Below are 13,626 nucleotides of genomic sequence, written 5' to 3'. Positions count from 1 at the left end.
GGTGAGTGTGCTTCCTTGGTGGGGGCAGTGGCCCATAGTGGCCCATCTCTGTACAGATTGTGTGTCCGTGTGACCCCATGTGCCGCTGTGCCCCTTTTCGGGTCTGTGTGTTGTCTGACCTCAGCCGCGTATGCCCCCACCCCTGCCAGCACCGCTGCCCCTCCCCCGCGCCGCCCGCCCGCGCCGTGCAGCGATCGATCGCCATTGATTGTCCCTGACGAGCTGCTCCACTTTCCAGCCAATGTCAGGAGGGGGGATCTCCGCCGCCCTGGCGGTGTCATTTCCACACACTCCCTGGGCTGCCGCCAGCGCGGGCGCCACTAAGAACCGGCCTGGATCGCCCAGAGCGCGGACCGGACCGCCCACGCCAGGACGCCCGACGGAGAGGCCAGACCCCCGCCTGCCCGGCCTGGGGCCCTGCACCCAGACCTTCCTCCCTGGGTGGGTGGATGCTGTCGCTCCACTAGTTTGAGCTGGCCCCGGGGAGGGTGGGGGCACGGTCGGTGAGGTGCGCTCTCGGGTAGGGGCGTGGGGGGCCGTTTCCGGCGGGCGGAGGCGCCTGCGGGCCAGCTTTGCCGTGGCCCAAACAGATGCTAATGATTTTCCGGGAGGCGCCGGTTATCTCTGGCCCCAGCCAGCCAGTGCTCGGGCTTGGGCCGGGCTTAGACACCTCCCCACCCTCCCCCTCACCCCTATGAGCCTCGCCAAATGACCACCTGGCCCCGAGTGGACAGTGGGGGTCGCAGGCTCCCTGGGGTGCCCCCAGAACTCTGGCTGCAAGGGAATGTTTGTTTGCTCCTATCCACCCAAGATGCCGCTGCATTCTCCTCTGAACCCTTCCCAAAGCATCTCCCCTCCCATCTGAACAGGGGAAACTGAGGCTCAGAAAAGCCCAACCCAAGGTCATGCTGACCCACCACCTGCTGGGCTGAGTGGATCACAGTCTCTCAAGGCCACCCTGTTGGGGACTCAGCCTTCCTGATCCCCCTTTGCCCAGGGGCCAGAGCCAGTTTCCAGGCTCCCCGGTGGAAGTGCTGACGTGGCTTTGGGCAGCTGTCTGGGGCCGGGAAGCGGGGCAGATGTCACAGAGCCCAGGGGAGGAGGCGGCTCCATGGGGAGGGAGGGCAGGGCCTCTTGCCTGGCGAGACACGCCTCCTCCCCCTAGGCCTGGCGGTGTCTGGGACTAGGGCATAGCTGCTGCCCAGGCTGACCCGCCTCCAATTCTAGCCCCAGCTCCTCTGTGTGCCTGCTGACAAGTGTTGTAACCTCTCTGGTTCTCTTCCTCCCCTGTGGAGGAGTATAACAGCACCTGCTTTGGATGAGTGTGAGCCTCAGATGAAAGCAGAGGTGTGCAAGGCCCCCAATCCAGTGCTGGACATACTGTTCCTGCTCAACATGTGTTAGCAATTATTATTATTGTCTTTGCAAGTGGGAATTTGGTGTGTCCAGGAGCAAAACTGAGTCCTGAGAGTGCCAGCTGGCTTCAGAGGTCATTCCAGCCAGCCTCCTGCCTTGGTGCCCCTGGCCCTCTGCATTTCTTATGCCTGTCTAGCTTTGTTTCTTCTCCCTGAAGTGTCAGCTCCCCTCAGCTCTGCCTGCTGCCAAGCTGCCCCCACCCCCTCTTATCGGTGTAGTTCCCTCCTATCTGGCCACCACATTGGGTCCCTCGAGCAGCACAGCCCCTTGGGAACAGCAATCGATGGGGCGGAACAGCCTCCCTGACAGATGGACCCATGGAGGCTGGGCTGCTTCAGCAGAGCTCCCTAGGAAACCAGAGACAAGAGCCGAGCCACCATGGCTGCCTCCTAAATAGAAATGGGAGGAGGCAGAGAGATGAGGAGGAGGCCAGAGCTTCCAGCCAGCCCCATGCTGGGCCAACCCTCTGGGGATGGGTCTGGCGGGGCAGGGCAACCCCTATACTTTTCCACAGATCCTCTTGAGGGGAGGGCTCTGTAGAGCTTGCCCCTTGTAGTAGGATATGTCTGAATTCCCATCATGGGCAGGTGAAGTTTTGCTGTCCCCATCCCCCCATGGGCACTTTTTCTAACAAGCCCAGAGGCTGGTGGGTGGGTGGGCAGGCAGGCGGCTTACCACATTCCTCAGGCTATAAGGGGCCTTTGAAGCCAGAATGGCAGGAGGACCTTCTCTGCCTGTTGAGGGTGGGAAATGATGAGCCTCGGCCCCTGTGAGTGTGTGCGCAGAATACCTCCTATCTCCTACCAGGCTCCCAGATTAGTCAGGGACTTCTTCCAAGGGTTTCTCAACCTCAGCACTACTGACATTTTGGGCCATTTAATTCTTTGTCCTGTGCATTGTAAGATGCTTAGCAGCAGTTGTGACAACCAAAAATGTCTCCAGGTATTGCCCCCTGGGAGGCAAAATCAGCTCTAGTTGAGAATCACAGGTCAAACCTCAGGACCAGGCCCCTGGGTTGGAAGGGGCGGCTAGGACCCCATGGGGATGCCATATATCCTCTTCAGTAGTGGAAAGGGAGGTTTCCAAAAAGGCTCTGTCCCCAGCTGTCTCAGGCCCAGGAGGGTGGGAGACACTCTCCCTCCTCCCCGTGGCCCCTGCTAGGTTGGAGGGAACTATGCTTGCCTGAGATGGCAGAGCATTTGGCGTCACTGCTCAGCTGCACCAGGCTTGGTGCCAACACCTTACTGCTGAGACTACATAGCATGGGGGCGGGGGAGCGGGGGCGTTCATGGGGGTACTCAGGCTGCCTGTGCGACCTTCTGTCCAGCCAGCTTGAGATGAGGGGAGCCAACATGGATGATCAGCCTCCTGCCTTCCCTTGGTGCCCTGGCAATGTCTCTGCTGCCTCCCTCTAGGCCAGTGTTGGGTTGGGAGTAGGTCTGGCAGGACTGAGAGCCAGTGGGGGCTACTGCCTGGAGCAGGAGGATTGTGGACACAAGTCCAGCGGGCCCAGCCAGCTGACAGCTGGGCCACCTGAATGCCGAGCTCTCCCCTTGAGGAAGGGGAGGAAAGAAGACACTGTGGGTTGGCTAAATGCTACCTGAGTCCCCCCTAACCCAGAAGCCCTTGAGCCTGAGGACTGGGGAGGGAGCTCCCTCTGGAGTCATCTCCCTCTTTCTGCTCAAGCAGGCAGGCAGGCATTGAGGTAAGGGAACGTTTTCTAGAGCATAGTGTCACTGCTGGGAAGTCCCTACTTATGTCTAACCTACTTCCTTTCTTCCTGTAGCATCTGCCCTCTCCTGGGCTTTGTGGTTCTCTGGCCAGGGTGTGCCCTTATTCCTGGGGAAGAGAACCCCATGGGGGAATTTTCAGTCAAAATAAAGGTCAACGGGTCCTTGTGTGGGTAGAGGGATGAGGGTGCCTAACTGGGCTCAGCTAGGGGATGGAGAAGAGCACTGGTGCCAGTTGACAGACCAGGGCCTACAGAAAGCAGGGTTTCCCCAAGACACATTGAACCCATCACCAGCCTAGGGGGTCCTAGGGTGGGGAGGAGGAAGTGGCTGGGAGGTGGGCAGTGGCTTTGTAACCAGAGATGGGCCAAGTGGTATGAGGCAGCAGCTTGGAGCTGGAGTTTAAAATAGCGCCTCGGCCTGGCCAGGATCGGGTTCGGGTCACCCACAAGGCAGTGTGGCCACGACCATCCGGCTCGGGTTTCTTGCCACCCTTGATGATTTAATGGAGGAGGGGGCTACCCAGGCAGATGGACCTAAGAAAGGGGGTCCAGGCACGGCCACTTACAGTACCCTGAGCAGGCTCTTGCCTGTCTCCTTTCTCCTCCACACCCACCCCCATGGGACAGATTGCCCCAGCTGCATCCTGATGCCCTCTCCCTCTTCAGTAAATATTTGACACCAACTGAGGACCAGGTACTTGACAGAGCATGGAGATGAGTAAGGCCTTGACCTTGTCTAAAGCCCAGGAGTTTTGGTCCCCAGGAGCTCACAGAAGGGGGAAGGTGATAAGTATTCAGCAGAGACCCTCCACTGATGTCCTAGCCTCAATCCTGAAAGTCCTAGGCATTGGGAAAGGAAGAGGCAGAAAGACCCCCACAGGCTGCAAGAGAGGAGGGTTAGACCTCAAATAAGCCTTCCAGTGAAGAAATGGATTATGGCTACAGTGGAGAGGGGAGAATGTCTTCTCAAAAGCTAGTGATCATCCTTGAAAATTCCCCAGGGTGGTCCACTCCCCCAGTGTTCCCTGGCCTGCCCCTCCCCCAAGGCAAAGCCCTCAGACATAGATCTGAGAGCACATTCTGGTCCTTCTCTGTCCAAGTAGAGTGATTACTTCCTCAGGCTGACCCAAGCAATAGGGCAAGGGGCGAGGGGATATGGGGGTTGGGGGTCCCCTCTTTAGTTTTTTGAGGAAAGTAGCTCTAGCTCTGCCACGTCCCATTTTGCTGTTAGAAAGTGGGAAAAAGCTACTTCAATCAATAAAAAGTTCTAACCATAACCCCTTCTGCTCCACTCTCCCTTGCCAGAGAGTCTCTGGGCCCCTGGGGGCAGTAACAACCTCTGGGCAGTGGCCCTTGAGGCCTGGCAGGTAGGGTTTCTCCCCACTTTGCCCTCCTTCCCCAGCCATGAGTCCAAGGAGGTGACCCAACAGGCCAAGCCAGCTCAGGGCCAGATCTCTCTCTAACTGGAGCAATGGCCATCTCTCCTGACGGAGCCCACATATATCTAAAAAAGCGTCTTGTATATCTTAATGATTTTTCAGCAGCCCCTGATTGAAGCATGCTCAATTTAGCTGTGCCGTAAGTAACTTTTTATATTTCCTCGGGGAATCATTTCATTTATGAATCTTTTCTGAATCTGCAATCTCGATTAAAAGTTGATTTTTTTTTTTTTTTTTTTTTTTTGGTCTCTGTCTCCTCGGCTTCTGAGATGCCTCCCTAGCGAAAATGGTGGTAGCACCATCAGTCCTCCCTCCTTAGCCTGTCTGGGTCAGGAGAGTTCTTCCTGAGGTGTGGGGGGAGCAGCAGCCAAGCCTCCTCTGTGGTAGTACCTGGGGCTACGTGACCTGAGGGGGAGCTGCCCTGGAGGAGGGGCTTACAGAGAGGTTGGGGGCATTGCCAGTCTCCTGCCCACGTACCCTCCCCTACCTGCCTCATATCAGCCCTGCTACAACCAGTGTTACACTGGGGGATTGTCCCGCCCATTCTGGCTTTAGGGTGTCTCCTCACCTGTAGTTTAGGAATTTAAGAAGGAGAGGGAGAACCCTTCAAGGGTTCAACTTGAGAGCACACAACGGGTTCAAATCCTGGCCCTGCTCCTGTACAGCTGCCACAGCCTAGGTAAGTCACCTCTCCTCTCAGAGCCTCAGTTTCCTTATTTGCAAAATGAGAATGTGATTGCTAAACAGATTACCAAGGAGGTAAAGGGTTTAGCACAAAATCTTCAGAAAGGCAGCCTTTATTATTTCCCTTGGGGGACCCCAGCACCAGGAAGCAGGGTTGGAACAATGCCGAGGGTCCTATCCCAATTCTGAACAGTATCTAATTCTTTTCCTCAACCCATTCATTATCTAGTCCTGGTGATACCCCTTGAGGGTGAAGTGGGTGGGACTGGCATAGTTATCTCCCTGAGGATAAGGGTCTGGTGGGGTTGGGACTTGCCTAGGGGCTGCCCCAGGAGGCCCACCCAGAGCTCCTGACTCTCTCCTAAGAGGCAAAGGTCAGGGCTACAGTAGGAAGGCTGGAGGGCAAACTAGGGTGAGAAGTTCTGAACTTAGAAGGGCCTTCCCCATAGACACCATCCCCGTCTGCCCGCCCCCACCTCCCTCCAGATAGTCGGGGGAGGGATTTGTCCAGGTGCTGCGACCTCTGGCTCTGACCTCTAACCTCTGACTCTGGCCTCCAGGGGACTGGTGGGCTCTCTAAGCGTCAGAGTCACAACTGGGGGTGGGGCTGAGGGGACCCAGCAGCAGAGACTGCTCTGGGAGTTAACGATTTACGAGGGGCCCCTTCCTGAGGCCTCCCTCCTCACAGGCCCAGCAAGGCAAGCAACCCGTGACTGCCCAGGTGGCTAGACACAGAACCAGTCCCGCCAGTTCAAAGAGCAGTTCATCCTGGGCCTACCCCCAGGCAACTGCCTGAGTACCCCATTCTCTGGAAGAGGAAGGCAAAGTAGGGGTTGGTAGGTAGGGTCTGGTCTGAGGAGGGAGGCTGGGTCCTGTTTTCCGAAGTCTCAGTGTGAGGGACATTTAAGACCCTGCTTTGCCTTCTGGAGTCATTATCTGTGAGGGGAGGCCTAGCCCCACCTCTCCACCTCCAGCAACTTTTCTCCATATCACCCCACCCTAGCCTGCACGTCTTGGGTAGAGCACTTTTTGGCCAGGCTTCTGGATGCCCAGGGCACACCGCCACCGGCACCCCCTCTTTGGGCCTGGTCTGTGGACTCCAGGTTTGGGATGCTGTGTCCGCCCCTCCCCCAAGGCCCCTTTCTGTTACCTTGCGGCCCCTCCCTCTTCTTGACCCTGAGGCCATGGAGCCACAGCTTTGGCCTCTGGGAGCACACAGTCCCACTTCCTGTTGGAGAGACAGTTGAACCATGATTGTACCTAGTGAAGTCAAGAGTTACTGTCAGGGGACTTCCTGGTGGCACAGTGGTTAAGAATCCGCCTGCCAATGCAGGGGACATGGGTTTGATACCTGGTCCTGGAAGTCCCACATGCCTCGGAGCAACTGAGCGTCACAACTACTGAGCCTGCGTGCCTAGAGCCTGCGCTCTGCAACAAGAGAAGCCACTGCAATGAGAAGCCCGTGCACCGAAACGAAGAGTAGCCCCCGCTCCCTGCAACAGAAAGCCCAAAGCCTGAGTGCAGCAAGGAAGACCCAAACAGCCAGGGAGAGAGGGAGGGAGGGAGAGAGGGAGGGAGGGAGAGAGGGAGGAAGGAAGGAAGATCTTAAGAAAAAAAGAGTTACTGTCAGGGGCATGATGGATGCCCCCAACTGTCCCCACTCCCCTTCCCTTACCACATAAAGGCTGAGTTCCCTGGGCCTGGCAGAGCATGGGGCTACTTCTGGTTGTCTGGCACATGTGTAGCTGTGCCTGGGTGCAAGCGGAAATACAAAGTGTGAGTGTATGTGTTGGCCTGGTCTCTGCTCCCTCCCAGTCATTTTATTCTGGGACTGGAGTCCCCCTTCTGCCCGCCTCCCTTCCCCACTGTTTACACAGCTCAGGGCCAGGCTGGGCCACCAAATTGACTTCTTAGGGATGGCTGGACCTTGGCCTCCTAAGAAACAGATCTAGCTTTTCTGAAATTTCCTTCTAGTTTCACGGTTCTCTTGTCCCTTCGGAGGTCATGGGGGCAGGGATGGGGCCGAAGGGCCAGTGGTCAGTATGTGAGGGCTTAGACCCCAGAGGCATGGGCCCATGTCTAGGCAGTCAAGCTTCTCTCTTCCCCTGCCCATGTTTGCACCCCCAGCCCTGCTCTGGAATTTTGGCCAAGGTCACAGTCCAGTGTGACCCCACTGAGCATTATCCTGCACCCTGCCCTGAGGCAGGGCTCCAAATGCTCTGGCTCTCATTTTCTGTGATACAGATGCGGAAACTGGGGCCTCAGGAGAGGCGTAGGCCAAGCTCTGGGTTGGCCGTCTTTATTGGAGACTAACTCCCACACTCCTCTCCATGCAGCCATTCCCAATCACTGGATGTTTAATCAATGACTGACATTAGCTGATAGATGGTAGTCATGGAAAAGGTAGATCCCCCACACAAGGCATGGGTTTAAATCTTGGTTTTGCTACTTTGTAACATTAAGCAGTTGTCTTGAGTCCCGGGATTAAATAAGCATATTCACAGAAAGCAATTAGTGTGGTGCCAGACACTTAGTAAGTGCTCAGAAAACTGTTGGCTACAATCCTTACTACTGGTACCTACTTAGTGCCAGGCTTCAGGCCCAAAGCAGGTAGGAGACCCTCCTTTACCCTCAACAAATTTTCGTGGGTGGTAGTAGTGAGGGGACAGGGAGACGATGAGCAAATAAAAGCTATTTCTGTGCAGTGTGGTCACTGTGGCCATAGGAGGGGACAGATGAGGGCCCCCAAAGCCTGGCCGCAGAGTACAATTGTTCAGTGCATGCACTGCAAAAAAGGCACCTGGCCAAGGGGTCTAAGAAGACTGGAAGACAGTTTATGACCTGCTGCCAAATGGGGGTACCTATATCTGCCAAAAAGTGGTAGCTTTTTCTAATTTGCACAAAGGCTAGTGCTGGTCCTGTATATAAGCCAAACTGAGGCAGGGAGTAGAAGTCAAAGAAGGTTCCCAGTGGAGTGATACATGCTCTTGGGCTTCAGTGAGGACTTCAGGAGGTGAGCTTGATTAAGGCCCTTCTGGGCAGAGGGAACAGTGCATGCAAAGCCACAGATACTTGAAGGGAAGTTTTGGGGTGTCTGAGGGAACCACCAGTGTTGAGTGGTGTTGGTCAGCAGGGCTCAGGAATTGCAGGGAAGAATAGGACCAGTTAGGGAAGCCAGGCCAAGTTGGGGAAGGGGCTTGAGCTGAGTCCTATGGGCTCTGAGGATCACTACAGGATGAGGAACAGGTGAACCCCAAGCAGATCTGTGTGTGAGAAGCCTCACTAGGATAGCAAATCTCTGAGGTTAGGAAAACAACTTTGGTGCCAGTCTCATGTCAGTTTCCTCATCTGAAAAATGGGGACAATACTACTACTGGGACTGATGTAAAGATTAAATGAGATAAGTTACCTTAACTATTTAGCTTAATGCCCTGCTCAGGATAAGGGCTTTGTAAATGCCAGCTATGGATATAACCAGGACCAGGAGAGCAGGATCCAGGGTACTGGACTGACACATTCCTACCCAGAAGACAGGGCAGGTGGGTGCAGGGCCCTTCTCTCCCTGACAGGTACTGGAGACTTATGGAATTTGCTTCCTGACTCTAAGCTGATTGATTGAATAGCAATATGAAACTCCAATACTCCTTTTTGGAGGGGTTGTGAACCAGGATCCCTTTACTTCTTCTTGTGGAAGGGGCCTGGGGTGGGGATAGTCTCTCCCAAGGCCAGAGACGTCCTGCCCAATCCTTCCTGGGTGTCTCCCCCTTGTCTTACTTGTTATGGTAGAGAGTTCTATGTGGCTGGTTTGCACATGGAATTTCCTGTTCTTGTTGTATTTTCCATGTGGACAGTTCTGCTACTCTCTTCTCTGGTTCCTACCTGGGGTGGATAAGTGAGGATCTGGGTCTCCCTCCACTTCTTAATTTCCAGGAGAGGGGGAAGACTCCCAAGATCCACTCTCTAAACTAGGCCAGTCATATGCCAACACCCCTTCCCTGAGAAAGTCACCATTGGTATCACCTGACTCATCTCCATTGCAGCCTGCAGCCCCTTGGGCTTTGCCCTCCTGATATGGGGAGGGGACAGAGGTCTTGGGGAAAAAAGTGGATAATTAATAGTAATTCCCTAAGGCGGAGCTACTATCCTCCCCCACCCCCCATGGATTTCAGCATGAAGCTTTTTTCAGGTATGCAGGGCCTGATTCTGCACTCACCCTAGGCTTCAGAAGCCCTGAGGACTGAGTTTCATTTCTTGGGTCCTAATCCTCTGAGGCCTGCTGCTGACTCCTGGGCAACAGGTCCCACCTCACAGTTTGGGCCTCAGCTTCCCCAGGAAAGGTAGATAGTGGTGGGCTAAGTGTTTGCAGATCCCTGAGCATCTAGGCCTGGGACCCTGCTTCCTTTCGCCTTGTATGGTCAGTGCCTAACACCGTACCATACCTGACACTCAGGGTGGGGCCCAGAATGTCTGTCTTTAAGCAGTTTAGGGGTGATAATCTGGAGGTGTTCGTTTGTCTTAAAACTGTGTTCTCAGAGCAATTACCTTGCTTTACTCACATGGTACGTTTGGTGTGGCTCTGAGGAAGCTTGCTGGACAGGAGAGGAGAGGCTAAAGGCCTCCCCTAGGGAGACATTCGTTGACACACAGTTAAAGGAGGACACTTCTCAGCTTTTGTGAAAGGGAGGGGGTGTCCAAGAGAGGGTCATTCCCTGTGGCCTGGGAGGTCAGGGCAGGTAGAGAGACAACACATTCCAGATGAACTCTGCCCTCTGACACCTCCCTCACACCCCTATCCCCTGGCAGGGTCAAAGTCCCAAAATCAAATTTAGAAGGCTTGGAGGGTGGGCACCAGCCGCTGCTCTCATGAGACCCAAGCCCCAGACTCTCTAACACCTGAGGCAGGTGGCACAGAGGAGGAAACAGCGAGGTGGGAGCTAGTTTTGCTTCTTCCACTGAGACTGCTCCAGTGACTGGAGGCACTGGGTCGCCGCAGTTAACTCCCTGTTATCTGGGTCCCAGTCGTTCTCAGGCTGTAATGTTTAACCCTAGGCAGACTTCGCAAACGGTCCTGCCCCTTTCCTGTTAGGGTCTCTGGTCTGGGGGCTGTTTTCTCTGTCTCGAGGAGGCAGCACAAATCCACCCCCACGAATTCCACAGAATTGAAGAAACTTTCCACTTTGGGATTATACGAGTGAGCCTGGGGCTCACTCTGTGGGTCCCTGAAGTGGTGAGAAGACGACATCTGCAGCTTTAGGATTAGCCCAAGCTGGGCAGATGGAGGGGGCACTGAATGACGGCGAGGATATACGGGCCCAAATCTGTACCCGCTGGGCTTTTGTTCTCTCAACCAGTGTCTATTGAGCGTTTCTCTGTGCTAGGCACTGTTTCGGGCTCAGAGTTCACAGGCCACGGTCTCAGGGCACCACAATGTAGTCGCTTTAGCTCCAAGACTCAGGGTTTCGGTTGGGGCCAGCGTAGGTAACAAAATGTCCTTTCTCGGATCAGTTTCCTCATCTGTGTAATGGGGACAGGAACCTCCACCCCCTTTCTCCCGGGTAACTATGAGCCCACCAAGTACGGGAATGCGCTCTGGGAAGGGTGCAATCTTTGAACACGCGTCTAGCTCCAAGAGTGCTCGGCTATGAGTTCTCGGCCCTACGCGCACCTGAGCTGAGGGGCGCGGCCAAACCCTTCCTACTGGTCCTTGTAGCTTCGCGGCCGGCTGGAGAGAGGGGGCAGAGGGATGGCGGATTTCCCCATAAGGTGCGTCTCCAAGCCCATGCACTCCTCACAGAACGGGAGAGGTCCTCTTATTTTTTGTAAAGTTGCAGAAAAAGAGGTGAAGACGGGGCGCGCTGGGGAGCTCAGCCTGGGCCGACCTCGTCAGAGCGCGGGGAGCTTGAGGCGCAGTGGCTGCGGCTCCGGCCTCAGAGCCTGCGGCGTCCAAGTGGCCAGAGCTGCGTCGGGAGGGAGGCGGAGGGAGGAGGGAGGGGAGCCGAGGTGGGGGGGGGGGAGGAAGGAGGAGGGAGCGTTGAGTCCGGTCCGGGTTTTGCCGGCAGCCCCCGGGCAGCGTTCGGAGCTCCTGCCCGGGCGGGCGCGCGGCGGCGGCGGCGGCAGAGGCGGCGGAGCCTGAGCGGGGATGTAGAGGCGGCAGCAGAGGCGGTGGCGGCGGCGAGAGCAGGCGCCCGAGCCGAGAGAGAAGAGCGGCCGAACCTTGTTCCCCGAAGCCGGGCCCCGCGTCCCTGCCCTGCCCAGCCCAGCGCCCAGCCATGCGCGCTGCCTGCTGAGTCCGGGCGCCTCACGCTGCGCCCTCCGCCAGCCGCTCAGCGCTACGCTTGGGGGTGATTAGTTGCTTTTTGTTGTTTTTTAATTTGGGCCGCGGGGAGGGGGAGGAGGGGCAGGTGCTGCAGGCTCCCCCCCCTCCCCGCCTCCGACCAGCCGCGGCGGCGTGACTCCGGCTCCGGACCCGGGCACGGCGGGCGGCGCGGCTGGAGCGGAGCGCACCGCGGCGGCGGTGCCCAGAGCGGAGCGCAGCTCCCCGCCCCTCCCCTCCCCCTCGGCCTCGCGGCGGCGGCGGCAGTGGCGGCTTGGACGACTCTGAGAGCCGGTAGGTGTCGGGCCACGGCCCTCCCCCGACCCCCCCCGGAGGCCGGCCCCCTCCCCTTCCCCGCCTACCTCCCTCTCCTCCCCCGGGGCCCGGTGCGCGGCCGGGGCCGGAGTTCGCTGCAAGTCTGCGGAAAGTTTGGCGGCGCGGGCTCCCCTGAAGTTCAGGTGCGGAGAGCCAGGGACGGGAAAAGAGGGGTCCGTGTTTGGGTGTGGCGGGGGGCGCCCGTAGTCTGAGCCTCGGAGCCCCGGAGGCTGGGAGCCCTAGCTCCGGTGATCGCTCGATGGCCTCTTCTATACTCAAGCCTCCCCAAGCCGCAGTCAGCTCGGTCGCAGATCACTGAGTTCAGACAAAAAGAGGGGTTTTAGGGTCGGGGACGGCGGCTTGGGCGCCATGGATTGGGGTCGGGGCTCTCCCTGAGGGGTACGGTCCCCTCCCCAAGTACTCGCGCTTGAGGGCACAGGGGCGGCGGGAGCCCGTGTCCTCACCTCTCGGTGTTGGGCGGGCGCTCCGCCTGCGGGGGTGGCTGATTGGAGATCTCCGGCGCGCACTCCCCCCAACAGACCCCATTCGCAGCCCTGTGTTTTGGGGGCATTACTGCTCTAACGCCCAGGACGACGCGTGGCTGAGTCTCCCCCTCCACTTGGAGGGGGCGGTGGCCACTTCTACATTTCCCCTGCGGCTCCTCGCCCCCGCTGCCCGCGGGGTGCCTGGCGGGCTGACCAAGTTTGACCTTTTTTTTTTTTTTTCCGTCAAAGTATCACCCCCGACCACCACTCCTCTCCGCGGCCTCTTTCTCCCTTCCTCCCTAGCCTTAGGGAGTCTTTCAGGCTGTCTCCTGAGCCCCGCGTGGCCAAGCAGCATGCAAAGCCAGGGAGGGAGAATGGGGGTGTTCCTCTAGCTGCGGAGCTGTGGGAGGCGGGTGTCCCAGGCGCCTGCTTCGCTGCTCTGGCCCCAAATTTACCCGTGAAGTTTGGCCCCGAGCCCCCTCCTCTCTTCTTCCCCAGAGCGAGGGGCCGAACCGCCGCGAGAAGAATGTGTTAATTTTCTTGCTGGGGGAAGTTGTCCTCGCCCGTAATGGGCTGCTTTCTGGCGGGGAGCGCGGGGTGCGCCTGGCTTTGTTTATTTGTAGGATCAACAGAAAGTGAGTGACCCCAGTTTTTAAATGGGGGGCCGCCTCCGGGACCTGTCAGAAGAGCTGAAGCGCCCAATGAGGGAGCAAGATCGCTTTTTGGTCTCCCACCCCCCCCTTCAGGAATCGGAAGGGGTGCGCGGAGTTGGGCTGGTGCCACGGGCTGCGAGGAGGAACCTTGCAGATTTGGGGGGTTCTGTAGGCACTCATCCGGGAAGACTTGCTCCCTCCTCTTGTCTCCTGCGACGGGGGTCTGAAGGGTTGGCAGCCGCGCCCTACTTTGCCCCCTGGACCCTGGGTGGTCTGAGAGTCGCGTCTTCGGATAGAAGGGGCTGAAGGGGGGGGGTTCTGGCGAGCCAGCCTCTTGACCTCCGCCTTAGCCTGCGCCGCGGGCGCTGTTCGGAGTCCTAGGTTTTGTGGTGGGCCCGGCCCCCCCGCCTCTCCGCGTTTGCGCAGGAAGCGCTGAGGAGGGGGCGTGTACGTTGGTTCGGCCCTCGCCCCCGCCGGAGCCGCCCCAGGGCGGCCGGCAAACAGAGTCCCTTTCAAGTTTTCCGCTGGGGCCGCCTGGCGGGGGCTGCGTGCGCGGTCGCTGCGGACTTGTTTGGAGCGCTATTTGAAC

The 13,626-nt window shown here is 57.7% G+C and overlaps 1 protein-coding gene across 3 annotated transcripts in view; it reads left to right on the top strand.

The window, feature by feature from the left end:
• Positions 1-11,335: 11,335 nt before the first annotated feature.
• Positions 11,336-13,626, top strand: part of CXXC5 (CXXC finger protein 5) — a 34,753-nt gene continuing 32,462 nt past the window's right edge. Inside the window, exon 1 of one of the 3 annotated variants that reach the window (XM_082623107.1) lies at positions 11,336-11,612. The gene's annotated coding sequence lies outside the window, so the exon portion shown is untranslated. Of the gene's footprint in view, positions 11,879-11,953; positions 12,043-13,626 lie in introns of those variants that run through there. The other 2 variants (XM_082623105.1, XM_082623106.1) reach the window with 2 other exon arrangements.

Source organism: Mesoplodon mirus (genome assembly GCF_964341445.2).
Source record: "Mesoplodon mirus genome assembly, chromosome: 5".
NCBI classification, from domain to species: domain Eukaryota; kingdom Metazoa; phylum Chordata; class Mammalia; order Artiodactyla; family Ziphiidae; genus Mesoplodon; species Mesoplodon mirus.
Note: the sequence above shows the minus strand (reverse complement) of the source record. Positions and strands in the feature narration are given on the sequence as shown.